The following is a 16,124-nucleotide window of genomic DNA, read 5'->3' on the forward strand; positions in this document are numbered from 1 at the left end:
TCAAAGATGTGGTTAGTGTTTATAAAAAACCGACTTTTGGAAAACCCGGGTTTTCGGTTAACCGAAAATTTACCATTTCTAGAAAACCGTTTTACCATTTAACCGAGTATAAAAACCGGTTAACAGAACTGTTTGAAAATTTTTAAAACATTCTAATATTTAGTTAAAAGAAGTCATTTTGCGAAATATTATGAATTACTTAATAAGATATTTCCACTTTTTAGTATGGATATGTACATTAATATATTATAAGGAAACAAATTTATACAGAATTTTTTGAAACTGGTTAACCGAGACTCCAAGACCGGATAACCCTGTTAACCGAAAATCAATGTTTTGATAAACCCGGTTTTCAAAATACCGAAATAAGTAATAAAAACTGTTTTTAGGTTAACCGGGTAACCGGTTTATAAACTGAAGATGTGCTTAATTTGGCGTCACAGATTTAACTGAAATATTTTGAAGCATTGTCCTAGTAGTAAAGAACTAGGTATGTTGCATGTGGGCTAGAAATACAGTCAATGTGATAGGCTTGGTCGAAAAATAACTATTTATTTCGAATTTCATCAAATTATCTTCAAAATTGCGAAAAACATTTTGTGTTCACACAGGTGAACACAAGAAGATAAACTGAGTTTCTTCAAATACATACATACATTTTTGCTTTTCAAGCCTAACCGTATACTATCCTCATCACTATAGTGGAGTACTCTATATATTAGTAAATATTCTTAATATTAAAGCCTATTATACAGGCCAACGATGAAAAAACTTTTTGAATAATTTTCACTAATCCTTGTACTATATGGTGTGCTGATTCCAAATATGCAAATAAAAAAAGTGGTATCACCCACCAATCATCCACATTTTCTTCTTTTAGTCCTTTTGACTGTATACTTGGGTCCCAAATATAAAATTATGCTATTTTATAGAAGTTGAAATAGTGGCCGTCTCTGCCTCCAGAATTATACTTAATGTTATAGAAAAGCATTCTGGTTTTTTTTTTTTTTGGAAAAACAGGCTTTATTCTTTACTGTTATGAATTTTATATATAACTTTAAAGAAAATTTAATTCAAGATAATAGGAAATATATATCTGAAATTTTAGTAAAATGTTCAACCATAAACTGTAAAGGTCAAACTCAAGGTATGCAATATTGGGAAATTCTCTTGTAACCATAGTGAAATATTGTTTTGTTTTTAACCGATTTACTTAGATCTTAGAAAAAACATATAATGAAGACCCGTAAATCTGATGGCATCGAAACAATTTAAATTAAATATATTTTTATTATTATATAAAATGTCCGCAATATATGATCAAAATATTCTATGCAATTTTGCCAGAAAATGGTGGGTGATAGAGAAAAAGTTTTCACAAACCCTCATTTCGTTGGCCTGTGTTATTAGAAAACATTTTATTTCCATATAATCGTATTTATAAAGATTCATAATAATGAAATTAATGTTACGTATACTTAATATACAAATTCTTAGAATTACATAACACTCATACGTACTAATAAGCTGAAACTTATAGGTAGCCACCAATATTGCCAGCTTAGCATTATTGGGGCAAAAATTAAGCCTTTTTTACTAAAATGCTAAAAATTTTTTTTTAATATTTTTAAGGTTTTAGGATATGAAAATTAAGACAAAATTTTCTGATCTCGAAACTTTAAAATTTTTTCCAACAAAAGCATTAATTATTAGAAGGATCTTCACTTTTTTATCACAATTATGGTTAATGTTTTGAACTTTAAATCTTCTATTTAAATTAGGAACACTAGATCTATGTTTGACATAGATAGAAGACAGACATCTAGTTATTGGAATATTTAAAACAAAAAGTATTTTTAACTCGAGCTATAATAAAATTTATTTAATTAATAAACATTTTTATTTTATTACAGGTTTATAAAATTAAATTTTGTATGGAATTTTACTTTATTAATCTTTTATAAAATAAAGTAATTATTATGAAATAAGGTTGGCTAATTGTACACCTTTATATGTATGTATATGAACATATAATAGATACATACAGAGCTATGTAGATTTATCTCTATACATACCAACTTGTATCCTTTCGTTTGTTGTGTACTCATTCATTCCTTCGGTCAATCGTTTGTTTGGTTATTCATTCAATTGTAACATATTTGTCGAGAAGTTTGACATTTTGAATTTAGGTAAAGCTTCTTATAATACGAGTAACTTTTTCTTAGATTATTTTTGTTTTGTCAAACATTTACAGGGATTTTTGGGTTTGATGTTTTTTTCTTGGTAAGAATACAATAGAAAGGCGGTAAGAAACAATTCTGTCTTTGAAACGTTGAAAGCTGAAATCAATTCGACAGTCATTGATCTGCTTCGATATGTTCTGTTACTGTGGTGAAATTTTTGTGCAATAAGATTTTCTTGGAAATATTTGCTAGGATTTATAAGAAAGGAAGACTTTTAGATAATACCGCAAAATACCATATGAACAAAAACTAATATATTTTTGTAAAACTTGTTTTAGTTACAAAATACTACTGAATTTAATAGAACTTGGAAAGATATTTTCTATTGTGTGGTTTTTTGAACAAATTTAAAAATTTTCTCTTTTGAAGAAATAAAATAAACGTTTACCTTTTGTTTTAAGATTTTAAAGCTGACTTACCCCATATACAAGCTTGTTATTTCAGCTAAAAATTATCTCTGTTCTATAAAAATTAAACTACAAAGAAAAATCAAGTAAAAAAACTCCTATACATATTAACAAAGCTATAAAAAACAACTGACATTAAAATAATATAAAAAATACGAAAAAAGAGGGTCGTTTGTAAAGGCATTACCGCCTTTAAAAATTAAATCAACAGAAATAAAGGACATTTACAGCGACAGAATGTTTCTATAAAATACTCGAAAAAAAAACAACATTAAAAAAGTAGGAAAACGATTTTTTTACCGTTTACTTTTTTAATTTTTTCCATTTTCTGCCGTTGGTTTTACCGTCAAACAGAACGCATAAAATCTACGTCTGTGGCGTTTTGTATTTTTTTTATTTTTTTTTCATTTTACCATTTCAAAGTTAAGTGTTTGACTGCAGGGTAAATACATATATAAAGGCTGGCATAAAGGCAGTTGTCCAGCCCAACAGGCTTAAGCATTTGTAGACAATTTAAACTAAATTGGTACTTTGGTTGTACCCAAAAAGTGGAACAACAAAAAATAAGGACGTTTGTTTTTTGTTGCTGCTGTTTTTTTTTTACTCTTCAGGAGGAAATTTGTTGGAAATTAAAAAGAATAAAATTGTGGTGGTAAAGAAAATGGTTGATGTTCCAATTTTGTTTTTACATTTAAAATTGAATTAAAGTGTATTTTAAATATGCTCAATGGAGTCATTATGTCTTAAATTACCGTAGACTAATAACATACATGCATGTGTATGTGCGCATAGAAGTATGGAACTTATGTATGTATGTGTACTTATATAAAAGAGAAAATCTGTCTAAATGTTCATTAACATGAATGTCGAGGTTACGCGACTGTTGTTGATTATATAGTTGCATTTTACTTCCTAACTTTATTATTCTTAATAAATTTTTAAACTTTTACCTTTAGGCTATTAAAAGTATGACTTAATTTAACATGAATGTTATAGGCAGACGTTAAAAATTTACTTTGACAAGTGACCTTATTTGAATTTATTTTGTTTGGCATAATTATTTAACTTGTATAAACTGCTATCTAATTAGATAAATATTTTAATGGCGAGGAAAAATAATTAATTTTAAAAGTTTAATGAAAGCAATAAAAAAAGGTAAATGTTTTAGAAAGACGGGACTCTACTGAATTTATCAATCCATCTGCATATTGAAGAAAGGATCTAAGGGGAAAAAGCTAGAGAGCTGAAATCACAGATTCTCTCTACTGGTATTTTAAAGTCTGTTAAAGATAAGTAGTTCATAGGGAAGGAGTTTCAAATATTCTGAAGTTCTGAATATTTGCTGAGGATTGATAGATATCGGAAATGGGCTAAATTGATCTCCTTTAAACCTATCTCCCATATCCTACACAAATGGTTTTAACGTTTATATATGGTTTGATGAAATTTAACATAAAGAAGTTTTTTATGAATCAAAATCTGTCAACCAATTTTTTTTTTTTTTTTAAATTTGACACTTCTCCCAAATGTATGTTTAAGAAAAAACTCATAATTGATTCAATATCGAAGATTCTTGAGAGTTGCCCGAACAGTGAAATTGTTGTTGCTAGTGATTTTAATGTTCACAACTCTTCTTGACTTTGCCATTCTAGCCATACAACTACAGAAGGCCAATATGTTGACCGCGCATAACCACCTAGCGCAATTAGTGAATGACCCAACACATATTCCATGTGTTGAAGGGCACCAACATAATACGCTTGACCTATGTCGCACTTCACACCCTGACAAGTATGAAATAGATGTAGTTGCACCTCTCGGTAATTCGGATCAATGCACCATATCCGCTCCTTTTCGCTCTCCAAACTTCGTAACGTTTCACCACCAACTACGAAACGGTCAATCTTACGAAAAGGCTCGTAAGGCTGAGCTTAACGATTTCTTTCGGCATTTTAATTGGAAACTATGTTTTCTAGACAACAATGTGAATTCCTGGAAATGAAAACTTTTATTCCGATAAAAAATCGTCTACTAGACCCAGACAAAAGTCTTGGTTTAATCAGAAGTGCAAAACTGCAATCAGATTCAGAGAGGAAGCACTCAGAATTAGGTGTAATAATAAATACGTCGAAAATGATACGCTGTGCAAAAAGGCCAGATCTTCGTGTGCCAACGCACTAAGGTACGAAAATGCCCTATACGAGCAGCGTCTTCGTGCTAAAGTTCTTACTGCTCCCCGGGGCAGAAAAACCTTCTGGTCATTCGTTAAAGGAGTTAAGAATAATGCTAGTTCTTCAATTTCAACTCTTATAAGGAATGACCAAACATTCACTGACCCGGTTGATAAAGATAACCTTTTACCTGAATTGTTTGCAAGCAACTCGATTTGATAATTTTATCAAAACTAACTGCTTTAGGTATCGGTATTGCTTCATGGGTTCCGCAAGACTCCGTTCTTTCTCTTACTCTATTTCTTGTCTCTCTAAATGACCTCCTATGTATGCCAAATTTCCAACCTTATATACTCTTTTGCAGATAATAGCAACACTAGCCATTCTTATTCATTCAATTATAGTCCAAGTACTTTGGATATTGGGGCAATGAGGCAAAACATGAACGACTCACTCAACCAAGATCTAGTGGCAATCTCAGAATGGAGTCGTACTAATAGAGTTGATTTCAATGCACGTAAAACTCAATATTGTGTTTTATTACGCACTAACGGACGACAAATCATGTTGCTTCATCTATATTTATGGGTGGTGTAAATATTAAGGAGTCAGAAGCTCTTGATATTCTGGGCATGATAATACAGTGTGATGTTCGCTGGACTAAATACCTATTTCAAGTATAGAAAGAAGCATTCAAGTGCCTCGGTTTTCTTAAAAGGTGTAAGACAAACACACATCACTCCCTCTGATCTCCTTACTATCTAAACTACCTGCATCTGACGTAAAATGGAATACAACTCTCATGTATGGACCTGCGCGCCGCTGCGCTTCGAAGTCTATTTTGGGGCTACTAGAAAGGGAGAAGGTACTTAACGGTGACAGTTTGGTATCCAACTCTATTGATTCACTGTAGGATCGTCGCAATTTGGGGTTCTTTACACTGTTCTATCAATACTATAATGGAATGTGTTCCTATGAACCCCGCATATTGACACGTCACACACGTCATTCAGCAAAAATACACTTTGTTGTGGTCGATTGGCCAATGAATCGCACAAAGCACTACAGAGAGAATTCGTTCTTTAGTTGTACTGTCCGAATGTAGATTAAACTTCCCCAGAAGTCTTTCCTTTCACTTGCAATGTGGGTAGGTTTAAATCGAATGTCCACAACAAGATGCACTACATGAGTAGTGGAAAAAAAGCCACCATAAAAGTCCTTTTCTAAATATCAACGTATAGAAAGTGTTCGTCTATCTAACCATGAACTATCACTTAATTATATTTCTGGTTATTTTGAAAATCTAAAAACAAAATAATTTTTGTTTTTAAATTACTTTAAATATTTTTATTTATTTGCAACATATGAAATGTTTGGGCATTAAAAAACATTATAATTAATTTACAATTCAAAACAAGCAATTTGTAATATGAACTTTTAAAAATAAAATTCAAATATAAATATAAACATTATTGATTTTAGGGTAATATACATATATAATAAATTACAATGAACTAAAGTCAAATGCGGTCGCAAATGTGTGAATTCAAAAAAAATTTTGCTATATGTGAAAAAAAACAAAATTTTCTGAACAATGTTATAAATAGAAATTTTCCAACAAAAATTTAACTTAATAATAATTATTGTGTCATAATCAACAATTTCCTATTAGATTATTAGCCATTTACTCTAATAGTTAAAATCATGTCCAGCTGTTTCCGTTCAAAATCTGTGAATAAATACCAAAAACTACCCATTAACGGCCCACAACTGTCATTAAGCTAGGTTGTAAAAAAGAACAACTTTTAAGAAAATATTCAAGTTATTTATTAAAAAAAAAATTACTAAAAACAAACGTTTTAAAACAAAACTTTAATCGTCTGCCCACCAGTCAGCCACCTTTAAGGCAGTTATTTAAAAATCCATTAAGTTTCTTTCTTTATGCCAAAAAAGTTGAAAAAGATTAAGCGGGAATGTTTTGTAAACAACTTTCCAAATAATCCTTAAATATTTATTTACCAACTGAACTGGGGAGGGGGGGGGGAGGTAGTGGCTGAAAGGGAAAATAACAAGCAGAAAAATCTAATCAAGTATAATCCGCTAAAGTAAATCGTTCAGACAAATTTATTTGGTGTCTATTTTTACAACATTTTTATCATAAATTTAATGTTGTGTTTTTCTTTTCATACTTTCATAATTTATTTCGTTTGAAAATCTTTTATTTTTTATTTTTGTCCCTTCATTGAACAATTAAATATAAAATATACATAAATAGGATATTAAATAAGGAAGTGTCCAATTTAGTTTATTACAGCTTTTTTATGAATGATATTAAGTAGGGATTATATGAGAAATATTAGAAACATTGATAATTGACGCGTAAATTTAAATTTTGGTACTCCAACGTTATAGTAAAATTTTGATGATTAATTAGGTCTGTATAAAAATTTTATACTACTTACTCTTCAATATCTTCCCTCTGTATTTATATAAAAAATATATTTTTTGTATGAAATTTAAAGAATATTATTTAAAAATTATATAAAATTTGAGTGTTGGTATGTGTTCAAAGTTGAACTGTTTATTTCATAACTGACAAAACACCTGGTGTCCAGCTATTTAATTTTCATATTAAAATGACATTATAATGAAATTTTCAAACTTAGCGGGGTCGTTTTTTTTTATTTAAAGAAACAGTTTATGTAAATATAACAGTAGGAAGTATTTCGCAGGAATTTTATTACTTATGTAAAACAGGTTAGAGTGTTATATTCGGCTATGTCGAATTTTAAGTACTCTCCATCTTAAATAATAAATTAATTGGAAAATTTACCAAAAACAAACCAACTAAAAAAAAATTCTCAATTTGTGGTCGAGTGTGTTTTTGTTTCACCCTACTATATTTAGAATTTTTTATATATCCCGACAATCGGGAATAACCAAAACAATAGAAACGAATTTCTAATTTTATTAAAATTGTTAATTTCCAGTTTTATTTCAATTAAAACAATCGAAACGTGAGTATGTTTCACAGAGAGATGGAAGGATGGACGATAAGAACCGATAATTGTATATATTATAATATATATTACACAATAATATATTTCAAATCGAATAACATACTTATATTACCCTCTTTTAACACTCATGATGGACGTGGGTATAAAAAATGTAATTGTGGTTTAGAAGGGAAGATGTCTTTTAAAATAAATCGTTTCAATGTAACACTTAGAAATATGATATGAATTGATTAAATAAAGTGTAATTGTAATTGTAGTATAGTATATAATACACAATTATTTTATGTTAATACTTAACAAAACCATCAAAAACTATAGTCTTAATCTCAACGAATTTTTAAAGCCACCATCAAAAAAGATGGGGGTATAAAAATATTTTCTGGTATTGAAAATGAGCAATAACGATCTACGTTTTTGGATAGCCCCCATACAAGTGGACCCCCAAAAAACAGCTTTAACGGGCATAACTGTTTTAGAAGTAACGAGTATAGCGATGAAATTCGACATAAATATGTTTTATATGAGCCAAAATCTCTCTAGCAATTTTTTTGAGGATCGGCCTGTACCCCATACCCCCCATATAAGGCCCCCTTCAGAAAATGACTATAACGCTCATTACTGGCTTAAAAATATGAATATAGTGACGAAATTCGACACACATACGTTTTATGCGAGGCAAAATCTCTCTACCAAAGTTAGTGAGAAGGTCTATAATTGACCCTACCGCCCAGAAAAGGTCCTCTTTAGAAAATGACTTTAACGCCCATTACTGACTAAAAGATACGAGTATAGCGATAAAATTTGACACAAGTAAGTTCCTCGCGAGCCAAAATCTCTACCAACTTTTATGTGGATAGGCCCATAATTGACCCTATCCCCATAAGGGGTCATCTTCAGAAAATTATTTTAAAGCTTATTACTGGCTTAAAAGTACGTATATATCAATCAAATTCGACACACGTAAGAATTATACGAGACAAAATCTTTCCACCAAATTAAGTGAGGACCGGTCCATAATTGACCCTACCGCTCATTCAAGGCCCCCTTCAGAAAATTGCTTAAACGCTCATTACTGACTAAAAAAATACGAGTAAAGCGATAAAATTTGTCACACTAAGTTTCTCGCGAGCCAAAATCTCTCTACCAAATTGTATGTGGATCGGTCCATAATTGACTCTACCCCTCATATAAGGTCCCCTTCAGAAAATTACTTAAACAAGTTTTATATAAACATATATAAAACTTGTAAAACATATAAACAAGTTTTATATAAACAAAAATCGGTCTACAAAAAGTTATGAGGATAGATCAGTAATTGACCTTATCCCTCATATAACTACCTCTTCAGAAAATTTGATGAGGAGAATTCAGAAAACTACGCGTACAGCGTTGAAAATCGATATAAGAAACTTTATATTAAGGAACATAATTCTTCATTCCGTCAGGAAAGGGTTTTGCTTATTAAAATACGAGTTTTCCTTATTTAAAAATACAAGTATAGCGATGAAATTTGACATAAACAAGATCTATACAAAACAAAATCTATGTATGTACAAAATTTTTTTAAGAATCGGTTCATAATTGACGCATATAAGGTCCTCTTCAGAAAATTACTCCTGCGCTCAAGGATTAAAAATTGAATAAAAATATTTTGTTTTAAAAATTAATATTTTGTTAGTTCAAAAGACTTCGATCCATAATTGACTTAAGCCACATTCCAAATATCACCCTGATGTTTATATGGGAGCATTCCTTTGAGGTTTGAGGGTGGGTATATGAGATTATGCACAGCCGAACATTCTCACTTGTTTAAATTTATTTAGATCTACAAAAGAATATATATATGTACCTATGGGCGATATCGTTTCAAGTGATCCAAATTTAAAATCGATGTCTTCCGATTTGGATAAAATTTGCACCGAGGATAGTAGGCCAGACACAAAATTTCAGCTATAGCGATTTTGAGTTGAGTCACTTGACACGAAATTTCCCATATATATATTATTACATTTTTATCGCTATTCTCTATTGATTCGTATTCTAAGATAATATAGCGATATGACTGATAATTTCGAAATTCTTTAGAAACAGCACTTTTTTCTTTAATAAAAGTTGTACAAACCAAAAAGTCAAACCAACAAGACAATCTACATAATGTTTAGAAAATCTTTTTAAAGCATCAGAAACGATTTGAGGTTCATTAATTAACAGCGAAAAAGAGAAAATGTCTTTTATTTACTTACGTTCGCACATATAAAAGATAGCGAGCCTTTCAAATACAAAGCATATTTCTCAAACGAATGTTTACTGAACAGTATGTAGAGGTATAATTGTTAGCCTAAAGCTTACAACTAACGACTTTCTACAATCCACAAACATATTTGTACGATTTAATGGGCCATATTGTTGACTGGCATATACATAGACGGACTGACTGACGACTTGCTGCGTCTTTTATGTTGATGATTTCTGGTTTGGTTGGTGTGCGTGTGTGACTTTGATGGATTTCATTTAACCGAAATTTGTTTGTATTTTGGCTTATTTGAGTTGCTTCAACTACTGCGATATTAGATGTTTAACTTAGAAACCATGTGATATTTGTTAATTTATGTAAGAGTTGAAAAATTAGTTAAAGGGAATTTTATTTTTTTACACTTTAAGTATTATTAAATAAATAAATATTATTTAAACATAATCATGTTTATACCCTACACCTCTATAGTGGGTAGGGTACTATACGTTTGTGCTGAAGTTTGTAACACATAAAATATTGGTCTTACAACCACCTTAAAGTATACAAATCGACTCAGAATCATTTTCTGAGTCTGTCCGTCCGTCTGTCCGGCTGGCTGGCTGCCCATGTAAACCTTGTGCGCAAGCTACATGCCACAATTTTCAAGATATTTTGATCAAATTTGGACCATACGAGTTTTTTGCCACAAGGATACCTATTGAAAATGGTTGAAATCGGTCCATTATTTCAATTAGCCCCCATACAACCTTAACTTCCAATTTTTATAATGATCGCCCGTCGTTTGACCGTAGCCCCCATACAAACCCCCCTTTAAAAAATAACTTAAACGTCCAAAAATTTACTTATAACCATTAGTATCCCGATGAAATTAAGCATAACTAACCTTTATATAAAGGAGCGCACAACAGGCCCGATAGTGGCCTTGGTGCATTTCTTCGGATTTGATGTAGTATACATCCTCCTATCAACCTAACCTAATCTTTATATAAAATTTCATCCCTCTTCCCAATTTGCTGAGGATCGGCCCATATTTAACCCTAACTCCCATATAAAGCCTCTTTTATTTTTATTAAGGTACAATTCAACATAAATGTTTCTTTATGAAAAATAAATCATTTTTAAAATATACCCATGGTGTAGGGTATCATATAGTCGGTCAAGTCCGACTATACATTCCTACTTGTTTTTAAATACTTTCATACTTTCCTATCAAAACATAAAACCTAATACTCCTTGAGTGCTCCCATGTAAAACGTTATGTCGATCGCATCAGCCGTTCAAAGACCTTATCTATTTCCAGAAAATATTGATTATTTTTTCTATTTATATTGTTAACGATAATTGACATTAAAATTTGATATTCAACAAAACAAATTAGTTAGTTAGTGTTAACCTTTCACCCTCGATTTTCTTTTAATATATTGTTACCAATTATTCTAATTATTTGCCTATAAAATTTATATAGAATTGATTACCTAGTTTTACATATAAACATAAATATATCGCCAAAAATATCACCATAAATACTATTAGTATAATTAAATTATGAAATTTATTTACAAAACAAATTATTTCACTTCGAAATGTTGTGGGAGGCACTATTTCGATGAATGACCATGATAGGTCATTGCTTGCTTAAATAAATAAATAGAAAAATAAAAGTTCTTGTGATTATATTTTTATCTTGTTGACATTTATTTTTTTTTGATTTATTAATGGTTTTTGAGTTATTGTTGTTGTTTTCATCAAATTATATAAACCATTCAGTCGGCACACACAATTTGTTTATTTGATTTATTTTAAGGGATTTTACTTTTCTAATTTCGGTATTTACTTAGTACTTACGATATTTCTCCGAAGGGTGCAAAGGCATCTTTTAATTGTTGAGTTTCAATTTCTGCACTCAAGTCGCCCACAAAAATGTGAAACTGTTCTGTAAATAAAGTTAGAAAACAAAATTAGAAAAATTAGTTGTCATTATATTTAGTAAGAAATGTGTATTTTTTACACTACACCATTAAAAGGGGTGTATAGCGTTTGTGTTAAAATATTGCTCATACGCCCCGAATCGACTCAGAATTACTTCTTAGATCGAATTTAAAATTCAACATATTATTGCAACAAAAACTATTTTAAATATGTTCATAAAGTTGAGTTCATAGGGTATAATATGTTCGGACATGGGCGACTTTTTTTTGCTTATAATTGTAAATTGATATTTTTTTATTCTTGCCTTAATAGACAACCGTTCATTAACATTTTGTCTGGTTAGGTGAAAGTATTAAAATGAAATTCTTAAAGAAAACAAGCCGATTTAACCTTTAAATACAAAGGTGAAAAATTCAACTTATTCCTGGAAAATCGCCACAAGTTTCATAAACACAAAGTGTTGCAAAAGTGACACCTGTCCCAAATTAAGACATTTGTGGAATTACTCTTCATAGAAAATTACAAATTTTTATCACTCGCAAAATACCTATTCACATAAACTTATAAAAAACGGCCATCTTCCTCTATATTGACAACTTTTTTTTATCAATTTACTTTGCCCCATTATACTAACATTAAATAAATAAGCATGACAAATATTAACAAAAATTTCACATTGATTTTTATCACCTATTTAACGACAAATTACCTATAACAGGGAAAAAAATAAATGCTTGAAAATATTTTAAAATAATAAATTTGACAAACAACTCACGTTCTGCATTACACAAGTGATCCCATCATTTAATAAATTTTCAAAAAAATAATCCATCTCTAAACATGGTTGAAAGTACTTACAGGAAATTTTTAGAGTAATTGTTTGAAAAATAAGCAAAATTAATATTTATACAAGTATGTATGAGTATAAACTCACACACATACATACTAACCTACTAGATATATGTATGTGTGTGTGTGTGTGAATATATTTTTGAACTGAAGCATACACAAGTTAAACTAAACGGAAAACAAGCAAACGGTATATTTCCGGTAACAAAAAACATCATCATCATCGTCATCATCATTGGTTTTTATTTTTCATTTTTTGGCCAAAAGTGAAAATAATAAAATAAAATGAAAATTGAAGCAAAGCCGACCTTTTGATGATGGCAGGCAGTAGAACTAGTGATAGAATACAATATGATGACTTCACAATCAGCCTGTTGAATGTTGCTTCTGCACCTTAGTTAGACAAGTGAAAATATAATCAGACCAAAATGTTAAAAAAAAAGAAAAACAAAAAGACGAACACTAGACATTGATATAACAAAGTGGAAAAAAAAGAAAAAAGTTAAATACAAAAAATATGTGGGTGTTAGCCAGAAAATTTATAAGAACAACAATAGTAAACTACAAAACACAGAAACAGAGCCAAGGAATATAACACTCAAATGTTTTTCTTCAACAAAACTAACCACAGGTTGTACTCCCTGACGGGTTTTGAGAAATATTACGCCTGTATTTGTTTTAGTTTTCTTGATTTATTTAAAGAACTATTTCAACTGAATAGAAGTATATTATTTAGAGTCATAACCACAAAAATAAGAGCCACTTATGTATTTGCACATATCCATACATATATAAATTGTTGTAAGTGTATATGTTTTTCATAGTCCTTCCATAAGTCCTGGTATAGTAATGAATTCGGTGAAAATTTATTTCCGCCTTGTTTACAGTTTGGAAAACATCAAATTTTATATCGAAATTTTCAAAAAGTTTTTACTTTTATTTACAAAATCAATTATTTCGACTCTTTTCTTACAATATTTATTGACTTTGTTAAAACCCAAATTATCTACTGTTTGATAGTCGATTTGTAGTGCTCTAGCGTAGGCCATTCTAGAAAGCAAATGGCTCATGGTGGGTTAATACAAGTACAGATTAATATATTCTGTATTCCAGGAGGTATTTTGGAGGGATATGTGAAATGGTGATTCTATATTACCTATATTCTATATTTGTGGAAAATTTCAGGACTCTTGCTCCACCATCAAAAGATAGACGGACAAACAGACACATCAATTACAGGAGGACTCTAACATGTAGTAAAACTTGTAAAAGTACTACGTTCATATTTATGAATGTGCATTCATACATACAAATATAAATAAAAGTGTGCAATCTATATAAGTGTTGGTGCATTTTTAAATTATACATGGTATAATCGAGAATTTATTGTAATATGATTTGAAATCTCAACATATTTGGCAATATAAATTGAAAATATAGCTTAAACAAACGTAAGAAATGTTTCATACAATTCTATATTAACAACTTTCATCTTATCAGTTAAAACGTTTTGAATAAACCCACGCAACCGAAAAACCACCAGTTAATATATAAAACACTTGAGCAATACTTGAAACCGCTTATGTTGTCGTTCTACATAATTTTGTTGGCATAAAAACATGAAATTTTACATGGAGTACATTTAATACTTAAAACTACCAGTCACACTATCATACACTGATTTACATATGTATGTACGTTGTGTATGCTTCTGTGTACGTAAACGTACACAGATACTTACCAGCAAAACAAACACCTACACATAATAAGCTAATAGTATGAAAGCATAATTTCCGCCAAAATACATCAAATGTATAAGTTTTATGCAAATAACCATTTAAATTCAGGTGCATATAAGAAAATATATATCAACAGAAACACTCGTATGGATATATGTTTATAAATATCGTGGAACTATATACAACAAGTTTTTAAAAGAACAGATAGAAAACTGTTTGTTTCGATAGTTCGTACAGAATTTTTTCTACTATTTTCTATTTTTATAATTTGTTTTTATACCCTACACCACTTTAGTGTAGATGATATATTGGGTTTGTGCTGATATATGTAACATATTGAAATATTGGCTCTATACCCACCTAAATATATACCAATCGGCTCAGAATAATTTTCTGAATCGATTTGATGATAATTTGATGAAACTTCAAAGAAACCTTTCGTATGACCCAGGGACAAATTTAAAAAGATTAAAATCGGTTCATTATTTCAGCTAGCCCCCATACAACCGTACCCCCTCAAGGGCTTTTGAGGGCACAATTATGTTAAATGTTTTAGTATCTCTACCAAAATCGGCACAACTTAGTTTCATGTAAGTTTGAATGTTACCGGTGATTTTCGTAATTTGACCCTAGCCCCCATACAAAGTCCCTTCAGAAATAATTCAAAAATCAATAAACACAAGTATCACGATAAAATTGTGCTTTAAACTTAAATGTGAACGTAAATACCGCTGCCAAAATTTTTAAGTAAAGTCGCATAATGACCCTTGCCTCCATATAGCGCCTCTTTTAGAAAATTACTTTTTTGCCAACAAACTGTTAAAATATTTTGTTATTAAAAATAATCCAAATTTGTTTACATACTATTCACTGGTATAGGGTATCATATGGTCGGCAAGGACCGACTATACATTTTTACTTATTAAAATTTTTTTATTAAGTTTACAATAAATACGGAAAGAGGACTATATTCTGCTGGACCTCCCCCCGGGGCTTGTTTCTATGATGAAATGTCCCATCATGGTGTATTGCAATCCCGGGGTAAAGAGGTGCTACCACTACCTCTAGTCTGCAGGGACTATAAACTAGTGATGTCACTTCACTCCTCGGCTAGTCCTTGGTATGATTTGACATGGGGTCTAACCAGATAACCACATAATCTGGTACTACGGGTGGCCAATTGCCCGCAGGACTATGTCCTGGCCGGTCAGTTCGTTGAGATTCCTTCGGGATCCACGTAATGGCTGTGGTTTAAACCCAAATTCGCGGGGAGAGTAAGTGGCGGTTAAAGGACTGATGTAAGGTAAAGTCAATATTTCGGGATAAGTTCGGTGCTGTTGCCGTTACAACACATACCCCACAGAGGAGTGACTGTAGGACTAAGCGTTGGAAATGAGTTGGTGTTAATTGTATATGGTACGTTTATATAGATTAAGTGTGTGGTATGTGTTTCTCTTATGAATGTGTCGGATGAATGAGAAGTGTGCTGGGTTGAATGAATTTGAATTTGGT

The 16,124-nt window shown here is 30.7% G+C and overlaps 1 protein-coding gene across 1 annotated transcript in view; it reads right to left on the minus strand.

Annotated features, from left to right (window-relative positions):
• Positions 1-12,025, minus strand: part of LOC119605962 (nucleolysin TIA-1-like) — a 103,700-nt gene extending 91,675 nt beyond the window's left edge. The window contains exon 1 of the mRNA XM_037959315.1: positions 11,941-12,025. The gene's annotated coding sequence lies outside the window, so the exon portion shown is untranslated. The remainder of the gene's footprint in view (positions 1-11,940) is intronic.
• Between the last annotated feature and the right edge of the window lie 4,099 nt (positions 12,026-16,124).

Source organism: Lucilia sericata, unplaced genomic scaffold, assembly GCF_015586225.1.
Source record: "Lucilia sericata isolate MDLA Ls3-8-SP2 unplaced genomic scaffold, ASM1558622v1 Contig000541F_arrow, whole genome shotgun sequence".
Taxonomy (NCBI): Eukaryota; Metazoa; Arthropoda; class Insecta; order Diptera; family Calliphoridae; genus Lucilia; species Lucilia sericata.